Below are 23,567 nucleotides of genomic sequence, written 5' to 3'. Positions count from 1 at the left end.
GTCACTGTATGCTGTTGTGTATCCATCTGACCACTAGCGACCAGATGACTGGGTGACAATTGCGCTGGGTTGCAACCAGTTTCACCAGACAATAATTTCACAGGAGCTCAAAGGATAAGGTGATGGTCATCCACCATCAACCAGACAGCAGGGAAAAGGTTCTCTACTTTTTAACAATTGCACAAATATATCCTGAGCTTGATTCCAGAATATTAAAAGTCCTTATTAAATCAAATCAGAAAAGGAGATCTTCTTATGTATATCATTTATTCATCTCAATATGTATCCAAACTTGATCCTAGCCAACATGTGTTTCATCTTTAAAGGTGTCAACCTCAGAAGTCAGGGCTAGAATATCATAACACAAACAATCATTAGATATGCTCCTTTACACAGGTCTGATTTTCAATAAAAATACATTGAAGCAATACACCAAATCCAAACCTGACACCCTCGTGAGTATGAAGGTGAAACACTACACACAGGTAAGAAATAAGTCAATGCCTATAGGGAATCTAAATAAGGTGACACAAGCATAAGAAAGACAAAAGACCTTCAACCAAGTATAAGAAAGGTATCACCATAAGTGAACAAGTGAAAGAAGTGTTCAAAGTAAAAGAGAAGTGAAGTCAGCAGACTCCTACACAATATAAGTAATTAACACAAACTCGGTCAGGGTTCACGTTCAAGGCTAACAAATCTATTATCAGAGGGCTAACAGCACCACTAATATATAGGTCATGCAAGCTGTTCCCTGGTGAAGTGGCGAGACTGGAACTACTAAAGAAGGGGACTCACCTATTGATAGTATTGGACTCCTATTCTACCAATAGGAGAAGGCGTTGTGTGTACTAAAACAAGTATATGAAATCATCTCTTGTCTAGAAAGGAGAATAGCAGTCTAATTAACCATTCCTCCTATCAGGGATAAAGGATAATCCTCAAACAGTATCCATGTTTTGTAATCACTCACTTGTATGAGTCTTAGTAGTAGGAAAAGAGTTTGTAGTCTCTCACAGTATTCTTCGGTACCCAAGTTATTCAATAACAGCCTATTAAGGGTAAAAACGGGTAACATATATACCAATATGTAAAAGCATAGCTAATTCAAAAGTACAGCACTCCATAATCATAAATGCGATCACCATTGGTTAAAAAACAGAATTTAAATCCCCTCCTATTTAGACACTCAGCCGCCCCAAAAATGTATACAGAGTGTGACTGGTCTAGCCCTCGATATTATTGTAACGAATTAAGAAAACCATCTCATGACGCCGACAAGTATCATTTAAAAGTCAAGAGTCATTTACCATCATTACGTTTGCCGACATAATCATATATTCATTTCTCTTAAATTCAATTCAGTTACATCAATTGCACCTGTTTCCTCGTGTGCAGTTCGAAATAATATTTTATTTGTAGAAACGCTAGCGCAATATCACCAGTAACGGAAAGTTTAACTGGTCCGAATCTTACGGCTCCCCTCTATATCTCTTAGCATCCATTCCTGTGGCAAAACGGCATCTAGCAACCGCCCCATCTCGTTTCTGAACTTATATTGCCTTTAAATTGCACTATTTAGAAAGAGGGCTGGTCGCCTCAAGACCGCAGCGTCCGCCATATTAAGACGGGTTCAAGTGAGTCAAAAACCTTAAAGGAAATCACCATATAAAAGAGTCGCATTTCACTTTACCGTCATTCCATGTGGAACTATGATATTGTATTTATTTATGTGAAAATCAAATCACTATTATAAATTGCACCTGTGTTCCACATAACTTCCCCAAAAAAGTTTTTATTTCTAAATGAAGGCTGGCGCAATATCATCAATATCGAAGGACTAGAATTGGTCATTCCTTACAGCTCATCTATATCCACAATATCCTCCATTCGTTAAAGAGAACAGCGTCTTACAAATCGCCAACACAAAGAATTTCATAAGGTCATGTAATATGAAGTGTGAAGTCTATCATATCACAGACAACGTGTCGACCGGGCGGAAAAACGGCGTACAGTCTTCCTGTCTGCTGCAGCACCCCCGCCATACTAATATGGCGGGGGAAATGGGTGGCAGGTAGGGAAGAATGTAGGGCGGCTCGCCACTGTCATGCGGGCTGTGAGATCCGCCCTACATCCTAATGGGCCCTTAGTTTGGTGAACCGTTGGAGTCAAAGTATTACACATTTCTTCACACCTTTAAGATTAGTTCTCCACTATTAGTGACTATTCTTTCACTGATCAAGAAGTTATTTCCTCTGGTCGATGGACCATTAGTTGAACTAGTTGATGGTGAAATGACATATCCTGACTTATTCTTTATTAAGGTAAATAACCACAGGTTTAAATCTTTACCTAACTTTCAAAATGCATGTGAACCATCTCAAATAAACGGGGCAGACCCCATAAAACTTAGGAGAGAAAATTCAATTAGAATCATACTTTGGAGTCATGCAATGATCAGTGCTCGGAAAGGGAGAGGACAGAGAGAAAAGAACATCTACACTAGCACAAACTTATAGTTACCAAGGATGGTGTGAAGACCAACACCCTGGCCAAAGGGCTGGTAAGGGTCCCCTGGGATAGATCAGGTGACAAAGGCTTCAGGACAGGGTTCAGGACAGGATAGATGACCTCTCTAGAATACCGACAACTGCGTAGCACCCCTCTCTGACACTGTCTTCCTCCTCAAGATTTTTCCACGATCGTCTTTCTAATACCAATAATTTAGGATATCAGGCTCTGCATTCAATCCTCATCACCATCTCTCGCTACTCCAAAAGCACCCACGGCTCACAGCATCTCAGCATTGACGTCTTCTCTAACTAACTAAACCATCTCAATTATACCTTTCGTTCTGAAATGTACCACCCATTATTGTTTCAATATCGTAAAAATCCTAAATCTGATTGGTCAGACAAGAGAGGGAAGATCATCCCACCATGCTTATATGTCACTTTATTCTGTCAGGGCTTTGTTCATAACCCCATCCCCTTAATTTTTTTTCATGATTTATTTTTCCACCCGCATTCACATTTCATCTGCAACACTTGTTAAAAGTCTAGCATGTAAACACATTCGTCTAAGCTTTTGACTGCCGGTTCTCAGGCTCAGGCACTCTGCGTCCTTGTCCTCTACCCGACCCTCATGTCATCCTTTTGTGTTAAGTTTCAGTGCCCATGCGCAAATGTCACTTGGCGCAGGTCACTCCAGTCATAAATGAGAGGCCCAAATGCGCACTAGTGATAAAGTCAGAAAGACAGATGTTACTTTGGAAAATAAATGGTTTCACTGTATACCACCCATCTCTACTCTGTCCCAGTTTGTTTATGAATTCTTTCCCCCGCATTAGCATTAGTAAAAATCACTCAATTTAGTTTCAAGCAAGCAGATGTAAACCATGCAAGTGTTTAGGACTCCATATTAGTACCTTCTGCTTATGTGCCAGAATCCCCCTCCAAGCGACAGCTCGTCATACTGCATAGATACAGTTGATGCATGCGAAATAAAGATTTCCAGTTTAAAGCCATTTTAGTAATTCGTTTGGGTTATTAACATTAGTAAACAAATATGCAAGCTTCACTAACCCGCATGTCGGCGTGGTGCACATTAGTTTTACACAAAACAATTTTTAATACTTATTAGTGAGTTAAAGTAGCGGATTGCTTTCAAGTAAGTCTCTTTTCTACGAGTCCTGAAATGATTGGGTACTACTTTGGTAAAGGGACACAGCACATTCAGCACCACTGCTCGTAGGCATCCCATGATTGCAGTGGCTGCCTCACTTACAGAGATGGTCTTGGGCGTAGGTTGGGGTGGTGCTACAGCTCTCCATTTGATGGACCACAGTTGTGTTCACTTCAGCTACAAAACAACCTCGACCTACAACCCCCCACAACCTATCCCCCGTAGAAAATGGAACAAAATCACCACCGACCAACTCCTCTCATCGCTCAACCAAAACCCACCCGCCCTCTCATCAGGCCCAAACCAAGCTGCCATCCAATTCAAACAATGGATCACTCACAGCGCCGACAAATTAGCGCCCTTGAAAAATCATCACACCAAACAAGACAGCAAAAAGGCCCCCTGGTTCAACGATGACCTTAAGAAATCCAAAAAGCTATGCCGCACTCTCGAGAAAACATGGAGAAAAAACCCAACCACCGACAACATGACCACCTTCAAGGCAGCCACCCGCAAACACCACCAGCTGATTCGATCCACCAAGAAGTCAGCATTCAAGACTCGACTCGACAACAACGCCCATAACAGCAAGGAACTATTCAACATCGTCAAAGAATTCACCAACCCCACCGCAGCCTCAAATGACATTACTCCCTCCCAAGACCTCTGCGACTCGTTATCCTCCTTCTTCTACAACAAAATTGCCGACATACATAACAGCTTCGAAAACAGCTCCAACGAACAATCCTCTCCACCCCCCTCAGAACCTAAACTGCCCTCTAACAACCTCAGCGCCTGGAACCCAATCACCACTGAAGACACCATCCGCCTAATGAATTCCATCCATCCTGGCTCGCCAACCGACCCATATCCTCACCACATCTTCAACAAAGCAGACTCCATCATCGCACCCCATCTCCGTGATGTCATCAACTGCTCCTTCAACTCCGCTACCTTCCCAGAAAGCTGGAAACATGCCGAAGTCAGCGTCCTCCTGAAGAAACCCGACCCATATCCCTCCTCCCATTCCCGGCTAAAGTTATCGAGAAAGCCGTCAATAGACAACTCGCCGCTTTCCTCGAATCCAACAACTCCCTCAACCCCTCACAGTCCGGATTTCGAGCCAAACACAGCACCGAAACCGCCCTCATCGCAGCTACAGACGACATCCGAACACTACTGGACAACGGAGAAACAGTGGCCCTGATCCTACTCGACCTCTCCGCCGCCTTCGACACTGTCTGTCACAACACCCTCATACAACGCCTCAGCAACATCGGCATAAAAGGAAAAGCCTTGGACTGGACCATCTCGTTCCTAGCTGGAAGAACTCAGAGAGTCCGACTTCCCCCATTCGAATCAGAAGCCACGGAAGTCATCTGCGGTGTACCACAAGGATCTTCACTCAGTCCCACCCTCTTCAACGTTTACATGAGTCCACTCGCTTCCATCGCGCGTCAACACAACCTTAACATCATTTCCTACGCTGACGACACCCAGCTGATCCTCTCCCTCACCAAAGACCACAACACCGCCAAAACCAATCTTCACGAAGGCATGAAAGAAGTAGCCGTTTGGATGAAAAACAGCCGCCTCAAACTTAACTCGGACAAAACGGAAGTGCTCATCCTAGGATCATCCCCCTCTGCCTGGGACGACTCCTGGTGGCCCGTGGATCTGGGCTCAGCACCCACTCCCACAGACCACGCACGTAACCTTGGCTTCATCCTAGACTCCTCACTCTCGATGACCAAACAAGTCAACGCCGTCTCATCCTCCTGCTTCAACGTACTTCGTATGCTCAAAAAAATCTTCCATTGGATCCCCGCCGAAACAAGAAAGACTGTCACCCACGCACTGGTTACGAGTCGACTAGACTACGGAAACACCCTATACGCCGGAATGACAGCCAAATTACAGAAAAAACTCCAACGCATCCAAAACGCATCAGCGAGACTCATTTTGGACATCCCTCGCCAAGATCACATTACCGGCCACCTGAAAGACCTCCACTGGCTTCCCGTCAACAAGAGAATAACATTCCGTCTCCTCACCCACGCACACAAGGCCCTCTACAAACTAGGGCCCGAATGTCTCAACACTCGACTATCCTTCTACACACCCACCCGCCAACTAAGATCCTCCAATCAAAGCCTCGCCGCAGTTCCGCGTATCCAAAGATCCACCATGGGAGGAAGATCCTTCTCCTACTTGGCGGCCAAGACCTGGAACTCACTCCCCACTCACCTCCGCATTACACAGAACCACATCTCCTTCAGAAAAGAACTTAAAACCTGGCTATTTGATAAATAATGAACCCCTCCCCAAGCGCCTTGAGACCCTCTGGGTGAGTAGTGCGCTATATAAATCCCTGAACTTGAACTTGAACTTGAACTTGTGCTGTTGATGCAGTAGTGCTTCTTCCATATTCCTCCTCAGAGGCTGGTGTGGCAAGTTACTTATGTAATAATAAATCAACTACTTTAAAGCCAAACCACACCACCATACTATAAAATGTAATTTCCAATCAGGATAATACAACATACAGATATAGCTCTTTGCTTCATATCTATCTATTCTAAAGGATACACTTGTTTTACATAGGGAAGTGCATGGGTAAATGGAATATTAATCTAAAAAAATGAAGGTTAGTCTTAGAGCTGGGCAGAGGTTAATAACTCCTTAACCTCTGCCCAGCTCTTAGACTAACCTTCATTTTTTTTAGATTAATATTCCACTCTGTGAAATGCCAAGTTGCTGAAAAACTTCACAGAATTCCTAGAGTTCCGCGTGAGGGCAGAGTATTGCTCCGCCACCCCTAAACTAACACATCACATCATTTTGGGATTTTATATAGCATGGGACTTTTTTAGTGCCAAATCATCATAATTTCTTTTATCGCACAGAGACAGGGACATCTTTCATGATCAACAAGTCCTGGTAGTCGACGACCCTAGTCATGTGGTAAGAATGTCAGGTCAACTAGTTGCGGATGTGGAGAGAAGCCTATAGGTGCCTGGCAAACACCCTTATTACATTATCTGCTTTCCCCCCTGGCATTTCATCCATTTACAGAAATCCCTTGTGGCAACATTGCAAAAACAGCTTTTTAATTTATGCACTTGGAGAGAGAGGGAGCAAGTTGGAGGCTGGAGCGAGCATGATAACCCCACACAAGTAGGCACCGAGAGCAATCACACAAAAAATATGCCACAAACAGAGGTCCATACTTTTTAAATCCATACTGCAGTCCCAAACATTAGTAAATGGAGACCATATCAATGTAAGAAAGTGATACCGCGAAGGGGCGAGTGGAGTTGGGGAGAGAGAGGAAGAGACCTAGCTTTCTTTGGCAAATGCACACTGGCTGGGTGTACAAAATGACTGCCAGCCACATGGCCAAACAGCCACAGTGATCAAGGAGGCATAAGGAATAAAGAACACATACAAGCCTATGGCACAGGCACACTGCTGGACTGACAAAATGGCCTCCTGCCACATGGTCATACAACAATAGCATGCAAGGAGGCATGGGGAACAGAGAGAACACATTCAGACTTATGGACCCACACTCCACAAAATGCTCCCTGGACACATTGCATGTACAACAAAGACAAATGGTGGCCTATGGCAAGCACTCCCACTGACAAGGCTAAGGAGGCATGGTAACACTGAATAAAACTCTACAATAATTCAGCAAAGCCAAAAACAAAATATTAAGGGGCATATTATCAAGGGGGTTTATCTCCACTTTTTTGGCTTTAAAAGCCAAGAAAGCGGAGATAAAATGATCTCCCTATTACCTAGCTGTCGCTAACACCAGTTAGCAAAAGCTAGTAGGAGATAGCGACCATCTTGGGCCCCACTTTGCATGTCAGTGATATTTATCACTAATGACATGCAAAGTGGGCGTGCCAAGATGTTAGCGACTGGAAACAGTCGCTAACATCGCTATCTCCTATTACCAACTTATGGAGATATTCACACTAAGCGCGAATATCTCCAAAAGCTAACACCTGCCCAGAGCAGTTCTTAGCCATGTTATCCATTGGGAGGTGGATAACATGGCTTAGAGCATTAGCTCGGTAATGCATGAATATCGCTTACTTTTCAGCGATATTCATGCACTGCGGCCGTTTTTTATCGCAATTGCGATAAACCTTGGTAATACCAAGGTTTATCTGCGATAAAAATCGCCGCAGCTCAGCGCTATTGCTTGGTAATATGCCCCTAAGTGAGCTATAAAAATTGTACTACACACATCCTCCCAAGTCATCACATATCACCCCACATAATAATAATAATAATAATCCACATTTGTAAAGCGCACAATCACCCATTAGGGTCTCTAGGCGCTGGGGGCCGTCGGGAAGATTAAGCAAGCTATTGCCCAGAGTCACATGGTGCTGGGCTAACCTGCCGCCGGAGCCGGGGATCGAACCCTGATCTCCAGATTCCAGCGTCAGTCGCCCTGGCCGCGGCACCACACCTCTCCCACATACGCACTTTTGGTGATCAAAAATGTGAAATACAAACAATGCAATTTTTTAAATTCAATCCAATGCCTTTCCAGCCCTAAATGATGTTTTGAAACAACATCTTTTAAAGAAACTGTTGTTTCAAGCACCCAAGACTAGTACTGGCCTGGGCCTACTGATTGTATGGCCCTTTGGCAGACGTTAACAAACATGGAAAAGGTATACCAAACTGTGCAACGTTGTTGGTTCACCAAAAAAGAAAAACTAACTGCTAAACTATACCGAGGCCACTATTGAAACTGCAGCCACCCACCACAATACATATCGAGAATTTGAATAAAAGTACAAATAAATACAGCTGTATGTCCTCTATCAAACAAACAACACCCTTAAACAAGAGTTTTTGAACTTACTTCTAAAATCTCAAATACATAGGGCCTCATTTATGAAAAGTGACGCATCGCTGCGTGAAAACAGCGATGCGTCACTTTTCACTGCGCCCTCCTTGCGACCCCAATGATGTGTCATATTTACAGTATGACGCATCATGGCGCAAGGAGTTACAGATACGTCAGTATTTCTGACGTATCTGTATGGCGCAAAAGTGACGCATTGCTGGAGTGTGTCACAAAAGTGACGCAACTCCAGCAATGGGTCCTTTCACATGGGCAAGTCCCATGTGAAAGGGCCTGCATCAGTCTTACGCCTGCTGTGAGGCAGGCGTAAGAGATTGACGCATTTGTGTCCTAGAAGTGGCGCCGTGAAATCTCATAGATTTCACTGCGTCATTTCTATGACCCTTTCTTGCGTCAGAATGCTCCCCCTTGCATACATTACACCTGGCGCAGGTATAATGTAGCGCAGGGGTTTACAAAGTGACGCATCTACCTAGATGCGTCACTTTGTAAATATGGTGCAACAAGGCACATTTTTTACACTGCTGGTGCGTCACAAAAAGTGACGCACCGGTGGCGTAAAAGTGACGCACGGCCTCATAAATGAGCCCCACAGTCCTTAAACCCAATAGCATACATGCAGCGAACAAAGAGAGGGATTCTTACAGGTCCAAATTCAAATGAAAAGTAACCAGGGATTAACAGAGCACTGGGAGGGGCCTGCTGAAGAGGAACAGGGAGTTGGTGTCTCGGGGGTACTTCATTCATGCTGGGGAACAAAAACAATGAATGGTCCATTGAAGGAAAGAATCCACTCAAAGACCTCTTTTTCTGCAGATTTTTGCTGCTTTTCGAGTAGAAAAGCTACTTTATGGTGGCACTATATTGGCACCATCGCTAGAGGAAGCCATGCGAGCGGTTGCAAAATCTTGGGCGCTCTACTGGCGGCCCGAGAATATTGTGGCGGTTGTGAGTGAGCGGCAACAACAAAGCTCAAGCTTGCGAAAGGAAACCGAAACTCCGCTTCACACTGGAAGGCGACATATAGGAACTACGTGCTCCGCCACCCAACGCAGAGTACCCAAAATCCAAAAACTATTTACAAGGCAAGCCCTATGCAAACTATTGAAATGAGTAGATGAAGAACATATTCTGTTCACCCTTCAAGCTAGTTTCCATCAGAACAGACCAGCGCTTCTGTTCAGGGTGTTAGACTTGCCATTCTTTACTGAAAATACGCATTACATCTTAAACAAAAACTTTACGTGGACTTTGTAGATCTCAGAGCCGTATTTGATCTAGTGCCCCATGAAAGAGTCCTAGTTAAAATGGGTGCCCAGGGAACTCGATCCAACTTATTGCAAAGCTGCATGCAAAGAATTATGCCCAGGTCCAGGCCCGGACTGGCCGTAGAGGGCACCGGGCAATCCCCCGGTGTGCCGCACGGGTGGGGGCCGGTTTTGGGCCCCTGGGGGGCCATTATTTTACAGGGCCGTTTTTGCAGCATAGCTGGATCAAAATAGGCCTAACCATGGAGTTTTTTCCAAATGGTATGGAAATGTCCAGCATCCAAGATGTTGCAAAGGAGGGGGGGCGCTAAACGGTCTGCAATAATGTTGGCGACCGTGTGAAGGATCGTAGCATGACAGGGCTCCAGTGTGGATCCTGCTTTTGTTGACATTATGAGCCTCTCACCTCATCTGGTGTTAAGGGATTGAGGGGTATATTATCAAGGGGTTTATCTCCGCTTTTTTGGCTTTAAAAGCCAAGAAAGCGGAGATAAAATTATCTCCCAATTACCAAGCTGTCGCTAACACCAGTTAGTGACCAGCTAATAGGAGATAGCGACCATCTTGGGCCCCGCTTTGCATGTCAGTGATATTTATCACTAATGACATGCAAAGTGGGCGTGCCAAGATGTTAGCGACTGGAAACAGTCGCTAACATCGCTATCTCCTATTACCAACTTTTGGAGATATTCGCGCTAAGCGCGAATATCTCCAAAAGCTAACACCTGCCCTGAGCAGTTCTTCACCATGTTATCCAATGGGAGGTGGATAACATGGCTAAGAGCATTTGCTCGATAATGCATGAATATCGCTGACTTTTCAGCGATATTCATGCATTGCGGCCGTTTTTTATCGCATTTGCGATAAACCTTGCTAATAGCAAGGTTTATCTGCGATAAAAATCACCGATGTGCGGCGATAATTTTTGTCTCTAAACAAGTTAGAGACAAAAATTATCGCTAGTTGTTGGTAATATACCCCTGAGTTTTTGTAGGTGAACCTGCATGGTCACCTCACCTTTCTTAAACCCATCCAGATTTTCATTGGCTTTGCAGCTGGAGAACTCGTCATAAACCTTTTTTACTCTGTCATGACAGAACCCTGCTAATTTGTCACGGAAAAGTGTAACAGGGGTGAACAGGTTACTTTCTCCAAATTTGGATAAGGCAGATACTGTTTTAAAAAGTTTTCGGGCTGAGTTTTTCGCAGAACTGATTTTCTGGGTGAAAAAACGTGATTTTGCCGCGGTTATTGACACTTTATACTTTACAATTGACTCCTTATAGTGTTTCTTTTCTATTTCTGAGTATTCTTTCCTCCATGCTCGTTCTTGAGCCATGCACTTTTTGTTTAGATCTTTTAGCTTCGTTGTATCTCATGGGGCTGATGGTTGTTTTCTGCTGTTGCGTCTGTGCCTCTCTGGGGCGAGCTTGTTAGCTGCCGAGTCAATCCAGCCATCAAAGTTTAGGGCTTCTGAATCCGGGTCTGTATTTAGACAGGGGCTGTGGGAGCGTGAGGCGAATTCCAGATCTGGAGTATCTATTCCCCCCAGAGCGTGTTGTGTCCTTGCTTTTTTTTTTTTTTTTTTTTAGCTTGAAAATAACTTTATTAATCAGAGAAAACAAGGTGTCAATCCATAGTATGCAAATAAATCAGGGGTAACAAAATAGTGCAGTACGATACAACAGTTACAGAAAGCAATCATGGGTTAAAAAATGGAGTACAAGGTATGCAATAGGTACAGAACAGGGGCAAGCAAAGGTATATACAAAAAAGGTTATACTGAAGGAGAAAAGAAATGCAAAGGGTATTCAAGGGGGTTTAGGGACTTCTTGTTGGGCAGGCTGTGGGCGAAATGAATAGGTAGCACAGGAATCAAGATACAGTGTAATGGGAAGCCATAAATTCGCACGCTTCGCCGCCAAGGAAATAGGGAAAACAAAAGTAGTATCAAGTCTATGGTTATGACATACATTATACCACCAAACTTTAAGGGATATATTGGATGCATTTTTCCAATTTATAGTAATCTGTTGGAACGCAACAGCTAACAATAGATCAACAACATGTACATTGAGTTCAGAATCTTCCCAGCAGGGAGAGAGGCTTCCTAAAAAGATGTGAGTGTGTGAGAAGGGAATACAGGTGTGAAAGATTACATTAATTTGAGCCCATACCTGCAACCAAAAGTCATGAACAGATTTGCAAAGAAATAGCATATGAAACAGGGTAGCATGCGGAGATGAGCAGGACCAGCAAATGTCGGGAGTGGTAGGGAATCGCTTGTTAAGATCAGAGGGTGTAAAAAGGAGTCTATTATATATGAAGAACAGGGACTGTGTCAAGGACGCCGCTCTGGATGATTTGCGGATCTTAGTCCATATTCTGTCCCACAAGGATATAGACCATGAAGCAACAAGATCGGATTCCCATTGTTCTTCAACCTTAGACTTGGGCCTAATAGACTTCCTAGAATGAAGGAACTTATAAATAGCAGAAGCCCTGGGGGTGGTATGTAAAAAGGAATGGAGCCGTGAAGTGGGGGTTGTGGATGGTGGAGGAGCCTGCATTTGTGATAGTCTAGTATAAGTCTCCATCACCGTTTCCTGAAGTAAAAGATATTTGTGAGCAAAGGAGGCAGGTAGGTCGAAGGAGGAGCGAAGAGTAGAAAAGGGTAAGAATGTGGAGTGAGAGAACAATTGGGAGATCCAGATGAGTCCTTTTTGCCTCCAAGATTTCCAGTAAAAGGGTTCATTGTGAATTAAGAGATGTGCGTTATGCCAAATGGTGGAAGTGAGAAAATCAGCAACAGTGGCAGGAGGGAGAGGATTGGAGGAAAGAAGAAGTTTAGTGGTAAATTTATGAATGGGAGTGGGAATGGAAGAAGGCTTGCGTGAGAATGAGAGGTGTTCAGCAAAAGAGAAAGGAGAGAGGAAAGAGCGCTCAACTTTGGCCCATAAAGGGCAGGGAGAAGATGGATCTTGCAACCAAAAGGAAGCTTGTCTCAGTAGAAAGGCTTTTTGGTAGGCCGGAAAATCTGGGAAGTTAGCTCCACCTTGAGATGCAGGGCGGATTAACCGAGCAATGGACATCCTGGGTTTTTTGTTAGTCCATAGAAAGGAAGACAGAACTGAATTAATTTTCTTGAAATATTTACAAGAGATAGGTACAGGGATGTTGGAAATTGTGTAGAGAATTATAGGAGATAACATCATCTTGATAGTGTCAAGACGACCCCACCAGGAAAGGTAGAGAGGATGCCATCTGGTTGTTAAATCTGATAGTTTTTGAATACACTTATTTAGGCAAATGGAAACAGTATCTGAAACAGAGGGGTTAATATGCAAGCCTAATTACTTGATGTGCGAGGAGCTCCAAGTGAAATTAGAGGCACTAAAATCAGGTTTGAAAGTGAACTTAGTCAAAGGTAAAATCTCACACATATCATTGTTGATTTGTATGCAGATATCAGGGAGTAATTCCGAACTTCCTCTAGGAAGGCTGGAATCGAATCTGTGGGATTAGAAATGAAAAGTAAGATCTCATCTGCATATGCAGCAAGTTTAATATGTGAATCCGTAGTGTGGAAGCCGTGAATGTTGGGATTTTGACGAAGTTTGGATAGGAAAGGCTCCAAAGCTAAATTGAAAAGAAAAGGGGATAAGGGGCAGCCCTGGCGAACACCTCTACCAAGGGCAAAAAAGGAGGAGACCAGGCCATTAGCACACACTGCTGCACGCGGGTTGGAGTATAATAGGGAGATTAAGGCAATAAATCTGGGACCAAAACCAAACCAATGGAGAGCATGGAAAAGATACCTATCGAAAGCCTTCTCGGCATCTAAAGCAATTGCCGCGAGAGGATGTTGGAGACGGGAGGATTTCGACAGAATGTTGAATAGAAGTCTAGTATTGTCGGTAATAAATCGACCTTTTACAAAACCAGACTGCTCTTCGCCCAAGAGATCAGGAAGTAAGAGGTCCAGACGCATTGCCAGTGATTTAGCAAATATTTTGTAATCAATATTGACGAGGGAGATGGGCCTATAATTTTTACAATATTTGATATCTTTCCCTTCTTTGGGTATCAGACAAATGTGGGCATCAGAAAAGGAACCTGAGGAACTGCCAAGGGTGACAAACGTGTCTATAAGAGAGTGGAGTTTGGGAAGGAGTAGTTTGGAGAAGTGGAGATAAAACTCAACGGTAAAGCCATCAGGGCCAGGGGCTTTGTTCGTCTTGAGACGCTGGAGTGCAGTGAGCAATTCTCTCTGGGAAATGTCAGATTCTAAGTGAGAAAGGTCAAGAGGGAAATGGCCGGGTTTCTGAATGGTGGAGAAAAAATGTGTGAGAGATTGAAGGGAAGGTTGGGTTTCGGACATATAAAGAGTTTTATAAAAAAGGGAGAATTCAGTGAGAATTTCAGCATCTTTGTGCTTAAGACCTGAATGTGCATCGTATATGGCTTCAATATTCAGCTTGTTATGCTTGACTTTTAAATAATTGGCCAAAATTTTCCCAGCCTTGTTCCTGCCACCATAAAACCTAGCACTAGATTTCAACAAATACAGTGAAGCATCTTCTGTAGATTTCTCATTAAATTTCATTTTGGCAGCAACAAGAGCAGTCAGGTTATTTTTGCGAGTGCGAGGTGAAATAGGCGTGTTCCAATCGCTTAATGTCATAAAGGAGAGTCCCAGTGGATTTGTGGGCATCCCTACGTTTGTTCGCTACATAACCAAGAATAAAGTCTCTTGCTGCAGCTTTAAAAGCGTCCCAAATGGTATGCTTTGGAATAGAAGGAGTATCATTGAAGAGAAAAAACTCATCAAAAAAGGTGGTAAAGGAGGCAGTGAACTTGGGGTCTAGGAGAAGGGTATTGTTAAAGCGCCATCTCTTAGGTCCGGCGACTTTGGGAAGTATGTCAATGTTCACTGAAACAGGGGCGTGATCTGATAACAGGATTGGACCAATTTCGGCATGGGTAAGGGTTTGGGCAATGTTATGAGTAACAAAAATATAGTCAATTCGAGATTGGGAGCGGTGAGAGGGAGAATAAAAAGAAAATTCCTTGGGCGTTGGGTTACATATCCGCCATGCGTCAATGAGCTTGTTTTGAGATATAGCCTGAGTGAATAATCTATGAGACTTATTGGGGATATGAGGGGCATCAGAGTGTCTATCAATGAAAGGATCAAGAGGTTGGTTACAGTCCCCGGCTAGGATAAAGTTATCATCCACAAACCGGGTGATGTGACGGGATAAGTCCGTCCAAAAAAGGGATCTCCACCAGTGGGAGCGTAGACATTAAGGAGAGAGATTGGAACACCTCTAAGAGAAATTCTAACGTGCGTCCATCTACCATCATCATCTGACTCTTGGGAAATGAGAGAATGGGAGATGGATTTACGACATAGAATCGCCACCCCATTACGTTTGCCATCACCTGGTGAATAGTAAACCTCACCCACCCAACATCTCTTAAGTTTTGTAGATTCTAAATCAGAAAGGTGAGTTTCCTGTAGGAATGCTGGATCGACATTTAGTTTAGCTAGGTGAGACAAAATTCTCTGTCGTTTGATTGGAGAATTAATACCCTTAACATTCCATGAGATAACTTTCAGTGACATATTAAGCAATATAAATTGGTAAAAAACATTTTAAACAAAATCAAGAAAAAACCCATGAAAATAAGTGAGTTAAAGAAAGATAAATGTATACAAAAATTTAGAAAAAGGAAAAAGAGGGAAAACGCATTGAGGCTGAAGTGAAAGCAAGGAGGAGTAAGCAGAATCAAAGAAGGTAAGGTAGCTCGAGTCGCGGCAGAAGGTGAGAGCCATGGAAGTAAGAGGAAAAAGGAAGCAAGAGTGGTACCTGAAGAAATAAAATAAGTACCCTGATAGAAGAAAAGAAAAAGGTTTTGCAAAGGAGAAACACATGGAAAAGAATCAGGAACAGGAGGAGAAATCAGAGATGAAGAGAGGGGTAGAGCCGCGAAGAAAAGGAGTAACAGAGGAGAGTTAATATAAACAGAACAATGTGATAGAAAAATCCAGAAACTGAGTGATGAAAGATAGAAAGAAAGGGGAAAGAGGGATCTAAAGTAGTAAAGAAGAAATGACACCGTTAAGCAAAAAGTGAAGAGGAAGGACAACATGAAAAGGAAAATGGGAACAGAGGCATATGCAAACATGACAAGAGGAAAAAGTGTACTTACAAGGGAGGGGAGGAGTGGAGCGCAATCAAGGGAAAGATCAGACGTGGAAGGAGGGGGGGGTAGCGCCAACTGGAGGAGACAAAACATCCGGGTCAACAAGCCACCCAGCCGGGGGAGCAACACGGAACGCGCAACGTGATCTGCAAAAAAAAAAACAAGAGGAGAAAACATTAAGGAGACAAAACAGCAAGCGATAACAGGTACAGAGGAAGGTAACAAATGCGGTTTAGAACAGGAGTGAATCAACATAGGCAACGTGAAAACATGGTACAGTACGCACAGGAAAACAATCAGTATTTTATAACACCATGGATAAAAAGTAAGAGCTTAAGAATGGAGAAACTGCATCAGGCTGCGAGAAGGAAGTCATGGAGGAAAAGAAGAAGAGGAGTCCGAAGCGTCCATGTCAGCAGAGCAACAAGAGTTCAAAAAGCTTTGGAGTCGCACAGGATCCTTGTAGGTAGTTGTTTTATTGTTATAAGTGACTCTAAAGAGACATGGGTGAAAAAGCCCATATCTGGCACCAATGGATCTAAGGGCAGGTCTCATATCCAAGAAGGCTTTACGACGGCTGGCCGTGGCTTTGGCATAGTCCTGCGCAAAAAACAAGAGGGACCCAGACCATGTAAGCCGTGGAATTGCTCTGGCTGCGGAAAGGACCTTCAAAAGATCGGTGTATTCTAAAAAGTACATAATACCGCCTCTGGGTCTCTCTGAAGCTGAAGGAGATGAAGAGATTTGACCGAGCCTATGAGCTCGCTGTATGTTAAGCATAGTGCCGTCTGGAAGGTGTAGAAGCTTGGGAAGGAAGGATTGGAAGAAAGTGATGGGGTCACTCCCCTCGCAACCCTCCGCAAGGCCGTAAATGCGCAGGTTATTGCGTCGATTTTGGTTCTCAAGGTCCTCAACCTGTCGTTGAAGAGAGGAGATTTGGGATTGCATATGAGAGACCTTGGTAGCCGATTCCTGGAGAGAAGAGACACTGCATTCCACGGATGTAACTCTCGCATCCATTTGCGTCCAGTTGTCTGTCAAAACTTGTAGCTCAGCATTGGTTTCCTCCATGAAGGGGCGAAGTGCTCGTATCTCTGTTAGCAGTAACTCCATGGAGACATTGGAAGCCAAGGCCGATGGTGAGGGTGGGTCCTTTTTTAGGCGTTTGACAGTAGCTTTCCCAGAGGGCTGTGAAGAGGGCTCCATGGTTGACTGTGAAATAGAATCAAGAGGTGCTTGAGAAGCGTCCAGTTGGGCTAGCTCAGAGAAAAGTTTAGAGTGCTTGATGAAGATGCGCTTTCCAACCTTGATAGCGCCACTCGATGTAAGCTTGCCCATGAGAGAATAGCCTGAGTCGGGAAAACACCTGCGAGACAACAATGAAAAGACTTTCGTGGCTCCCAAAATATATAAGCTGTGATATGGGAGCGATAGCGCACCAACAAAGTTTGCTATGAAGAAAAGCCAACCAGGTCCTAGGTGCAAATTCACGAAGAATTAATCACAGGTCATGGGTTGAGGAGGTGCAACCATAAACCCATACTCAAAAACATAAGAAGTACCCAGTAATAAAATTTGTCACCCTCCTCAACCTTCAATGCAAGCGGGTGTCAGCAAGTGACGCAGTAACATCAAGAAGGTCATTAGAAGAGGAACGGAGCCCAGGTATCACATGGTGGCATGGAGGCAGTCATTCATCGTGCGTAGGTGAGGAGAGGTGAACAAAAAAAAAATCACAAAATGGCTGCCGTAGAACGAGGAGGAGGCAAATAGTTGCAGGAAAAGAAAATAGTTGCACCAAGCACACACAGTCTCTTAAAAATGAGAAAAGTAGCCCACCATGTGTATTCTGGGGAGAATTGAGGCCACAGGACGCTGTAGAGGAGGTGCGCACATCGCCGATGCGGAGTATGAGAGGAGCTTGGTGTTTCAAAATGGCGGCCGCGGCCATCAGGGAGCCGCGATCGCCAGAGCCTCGGCGTCGGAAATGGAGAATGCCGCCAAGGAGAGCTCGGGGAAGGCTTCAGTGCATTCTAGAGGCTGTCACACGCAAGGTGCCTCCATGTGTGAGGGCCGAAAGGCACGGAATCCACCAGCTTCCCTCAGCTGCAGCGGAGCGCTCACGCCGACGCTGCCATCCTCAATGGGCGCTAAGCCACGCCCCGTGTTGTGTCCTTCCTATCATTGTTTGATTCTTTGAGGGGCTGTCCAAGGAGTGAGTCCTCAAAGAACCATAGCCTCTGATCTGTCCTGGTCATAGGCAGTGCTCTGTTGAATTTTATCCGAGCGTAGTTGGTAAAGATGCCGTCCAGAGTATGTTTACCTATATGAGTTGGATCAGCAACGATTTGATTTAAGTCAAGACTCTTTAACCCATCAATTACATTGATGCTGTGGTAAAGAGTTGATAGCTTTAATTATTTGGGATTTAAACCATCAGACACCGTAAATGGGAACCCCAGTTTACCAAAAGTACACTTGTAATCCAACATACATCCAAAGCTATTCTACGGCTGCCTATGGGAACGCGCTCCCTCTCGGTGTCTCCTGCACTTGGAGTCCACCGTGCACAAGAGCAGAGCGCTGCACTCCTTGACACCAAAGGATGGCGCTGTCCTGACACTTGTCAATTGACCCTTGCAGAGAACAACTTTGACGGAATGCTGGTTTCAGCTCTGGCTTTGTCTGTCTCCTGATTCCCACCAATATTCAGCCTGAGCACAAGTGGAATATCAGACCTGGCATCACTGAAGCCTTTAGTCTTCTGGGTCTGGCTTTGGTCCACACAGAGCTAAATGACCACAGGGATGCTCTTGGGGTTCTAGTAAACATAAGCAATGCTATGGGGGTTCCCTGGTTACAGTTTGCATATAACTGGTTCAAAAGTTTGGGCCTGCAGAGATTATAAATGACCCAAGATCCCTTGCCAAAGCCAGGTTCAGGGCCTAACGTCTTGATATTGGGCTCATGTCCATGAGCAACATGTGAGTGGGTCAAAAGGCCACTTAACAAACCAGTTCACCCCGAGCTTTGAGTCAGTTCTGGACACTTTGCTTACTTTTGCACTTTTTGATATTGCACTGACAAACTACAAAGTACTATGGGCCTTATTTACAAAGAACTAATGCAGCGCGGTGCCGCAAGCCATTTTGCTGCGCAGCGGTAATTCTGAAGCAAGGGATGCGTCAAACCTACAATGATATGACGGATCCTTCTGATCTCCCCTGCGCTGGCGCACATTTAGCTGCCATGCGCCAGCACAGGCACCCTTGCATCATGGTGCTAGGATGCCTGCATCAAAGGGATGATTGTTTTTGTGCAGAAGGGACACTTTCCTGCACAAAAACAATCACAAGAGGTGATTTCCAGAATGCAGCACACATAGAAAAACGAAAAAGACTACGAGAAATTATATATATATTTTTTTTTGCAGAGTTTCATATAGCGCGAACTTGACCCAAACCGAATCGGGTATCAGAGCGCTTTACATAGCACCAGTTGCGTTACATGAGGACACTGGACACACATTCATTTTTGTTAGGCACGGGGAGATTAAGTGATTTGCCCAGAATCACAGGATGTTTGTCGTCGTTACCGAGATTCGAACCCAGATCCCAGATCCTTGTTGCACCTGCCTACACCTCACATTCCCATGTGTATGATTTCTCTAAAACCAGGAACTGTGTCAGGTTCCATGGGTGTTGCGTGGGAACACACACAGCACAGGTGCAGCTCTAGGCTCATGGCGGCCCTGGGCAGGGAGCGTAGGTAGGGGGCCCCCAGAGGAATGCAGTCGCGGAGGCCAGTGATGAGGGGGGTCAGGGTGTTTGGAAGTGGAACAGAGCCAGAGGCCACCAAATCCCTGCCAGGGGCCGCCACGCAAATATGTATCCATCCTCAGAGGATTATTATATTAAGGCTATATATTGGCGTGGCGGCCCCTGGGGTTTGGCGGCCCTGTGCAGGTGCACAGCTTGCACATGCCTAAGGCCGCCCCTGCACAGCAAACACCCATGGAACTCCTCTTTCACTCTAAGTGCTGTTTGCACAGGGGCCCTATTTACAAGGACAGGAAAAGCCACGCAGGGTGACTTTTCATGTCGTTGCAGATATTGGGCAGCAAAATGCGCTGCCAGTGTGTCACAAAAAGTGGCGCACCAGTGGCGCCAGGAGCTTGTAAATATGCCCCTATGCATTTAGATGACCCAGCACTTTAGGACTTTCTTTTTGGAGATTAATTTTTTAATTTGTTTTAGCCTAAATCGTCCGGCAGTTTTTGAACCTGATGCTTATCTAGACTGCTCTGTAAACGGTATTGCGCAGTCTCTTCTTAGATCAATAGCGAAGTAACTAACTACTAAAATGTATTATTCAATGTGAATGTTTATAACGTGATATATATGTATATTTTATTTTTATCCAGGCATGCTATGATGGTTTTCAATAACCAAATAAAGTATCTTTGAGACTTGACACAGCCTTGATGTATTTTAGTTTGCTTTTAGAAGTGCTTGTTAATGTAATTTAAAAATGATGGGTCTTATTTACAAGCCCCTTGCGTTGCTGGTCGGTCACTTTTTCCCACATTAAAAGTGACGCTCCGGCAGCGCAAGGGGCTTGTAAATAAGCCCCTTTGTTTCCATTTTTTTGTCCTTGTCTTTGCTTCGGCTTCTTGAGCTCCATGGTGACTTTATGTGTTTGAGGTCTAGATAAGTGAAAGGTCGATAGATCATCCTTCCAAGGCTTCCATGCCAACAAGAAGGATGCAAAAGATTTGTTAGAAAAAATCTTTCCAGAAAGAGCAGGACTAAGCCAGTTGAATAAAATGAGTTTCGACTGCTCCTCAATGATTGAAGGATAGGAGCGCTTCAACGCTCAGAAGGCAGGGGCAGGAGGCGACCTTGAGTCATCAGTTGTGGGAGAAGTAAACTGTACACAGAGGAGCTCAGGCCAAACACTGGGGGGCATATTTACAAGGAAGTGGCTGAGCGCAGTCCTAGACTCCTTGTCTTAACGCTGCACTCCACCCTTCCGAAACGCAGGGCTGCAGCATATTTATAAGAATACAGTGCAGCCTTGTGTTCCCCCTGCACTGGTGCTAATGTAGCTGCTTAGAGCCAACGCAGGCACCCTGGCACCATAGTGCAAGGGTCCCTGGTTGTCAGGAATGATTGTGTTTGTGTGGAAGGAGTCCATTCCTGCACATAAACAATCTGAAATGGTGTTTTGAATTTTCTTTGTGTGCCTCTTAATGCAGCTCACAGAAGTTGCAAAACTTCATTTTTTAATGATGTTAATGTGACACTTTCCTGCACATAAATAATCATGCATGGCGTTTTCCTGTTGTTGAAATTAACTGTTTCTCCTTGTTTCGTCAGGGTAAGACCAGTTTTTCCCTGGTCTTAATTTTGGCCTTGCCCCATGTTTACGCCTCCCTTGCAAATATGGGGAGCGTCAATATCAGTGTGTGTTGCGGTGGAACGCCCACCACAACACCCATTGCCCGCCTCTTTCACGCTAAGTATATCTTGAACAGGGCCTTATTCACAAGGCAGCATTAAGCCACGTTAAAAGGCTTAACGTTGCCTTTTGAATAAGGCAAAACCTCTATCGCCACGACAACATCGCGAAAAGTGACTTTGTGGTGGCGATAGGAGTTTGTAAATATGCCCCGGAGAGCGATGAAATATACATTTACATCTGTCTTTTTGCGCAGGATGCTGAGAACATCTTCCCAGACTCAGATCTTCTAGACCTTGGATTAGTAGCCCCGTCAGTCTGACTGATGGAATTCTACCCATAGTTGAAATTTGTCAAGGATGACATGTGATGGAAGCATGAAGCAACTACTGCAGAAGATGAAGCCTTGATTTGCTGTTTATTACAGCACATGGGCCAATACCAAACATAAAATGCTGTTTGGGGACATTTCATGTACTGAATCAGAGTCTATGCAAATAGCCAATATAGAAATGTGACTCAGAAAGAATCTAGGGCTTCCATGTTTAAATTTTAGAAATGACGATTACCTAATTGTGATTTTCTGCGAATCGCAAGTAGGTAATTGCGATTCCGAATGTATGAAAATCCATGAGTTTCATTTAGCGATTCCTGGTGGGTCGCAAACCAACATATCTAATGAATATTAATGAGGTAGGGCACAATTTTTTACCTATCGGGAATCGCTAAAATCACAGGGATGGTGGCTTGCTGGGGCAGCAGACCACAATGTCCTTGATTGCTTTTAAATAAAGCAATCATTTTTTTTAATGCAGCCGGTTTTCCTTAAACGAAAATGGGTTGCATTTAAAAAAGAAAATGAAAAGTGTTCATTTCATTTTGTAAGAGCAGGTAGTGTTCTGTGGGACAGCTGCCTGCTCTGAAAAAACGTATTCACTACCATTCTCAATAGGGAAAGTTTTACTTGGGAACCCGTTCCCATTTGTGAATGGGTTACCACCTACCTGAAATAGGTAGTAAAATGCAAATGTTTTGCGACCACATTTTGGTCACAAACACTCCTACAGACCGCTGATATTCGGTATTAGGAAGGAACGCCCTGCGCATGCCTCTTCTTAGTACCGAACCTGTATGTATTTGCAGCTCCAAATTGCGATTCGGTAACATGTTACCGAATCACAAATTGTAATTCATACAAACAAAAATGCATTTTACGGTTGAAAACTCCCTGTTTCTGTGTTTGCTACAGGTAAAATCCATCATACATTAGTACATTTGGCTCTAGATCTTCTCTGTGCATTCAAAATGGAGACAAGAATAGCTAGTAGGAAATAAATCAGAAAGAATAACGGGGCACATCATCAAGGTGCTGCGATAAAATTATCGCCGATTTAGAGTCCATTTTTGGGTGAAAAGCGGTGATAATTTCATCACCTGATCAGCAACGTAACGCTTTCACGTGAATCCATGCCTCAGCATCTGTTTCCTGAACGTCCAGCTTCTCAACGCTAATGAGGTGCATAGTAGGTGTTCCGCACTGAAATAACATGAGACATGCCGCTAACACAACTTGCTCCTATCAGCAATCTGGCCGCAAACCTGCATAGAGAAGATAATTATATCGCCAACCGCGCTTATCGCTGCTTTGTTTACACCTGCTTTCAAACTGACTTACCCATTATATCCAATCGGAGGTGGATTATGGGGATGAGTCGGCCCTACCCTATCAACAAGGATCTGACTATCGCTGTGCTGTTATCAATGGGTTTCCAGTGATAATCACACACTTTCGCCGCTATCGCTGGACTTCCTATCGCATTAGAGCGCGCTATCTCTGCGATAAAATCCAGCGATAGCCGGCGTTAAGTTAAACCAAACTAAGCGTGCTTAGCGATGATTATTGCTTCTTGTTGCTGATATGCCCCAATGTTTATCACAGAGTAAAGACTAGTCTCAGTCAGCAGAAGAATATTGATATCTTATAACAACAGAAAGTCAGAAATGTGGACTTGGTGTCGAAGCGCTGGTCAAAGAGTAAGAAGGCAGCTGAG

The sequence above is a fragment of the Lissotriton helveticus genome, chromosome 4_2, assembly GCF_964261635.1.
Source record: "Lissotriton helveticus chromosome 4_2, aLisHel1.1, whole genome shotgun sequence".
Lineage (NCBI taxonomy): Eukaryota > Metazoa > Chordata > Amphibia > Caudata > Salamandridae > Lissotriton > Lissotriton helveticus.
Note: the sequence above shows the minus strand (reverse complement) of the source record.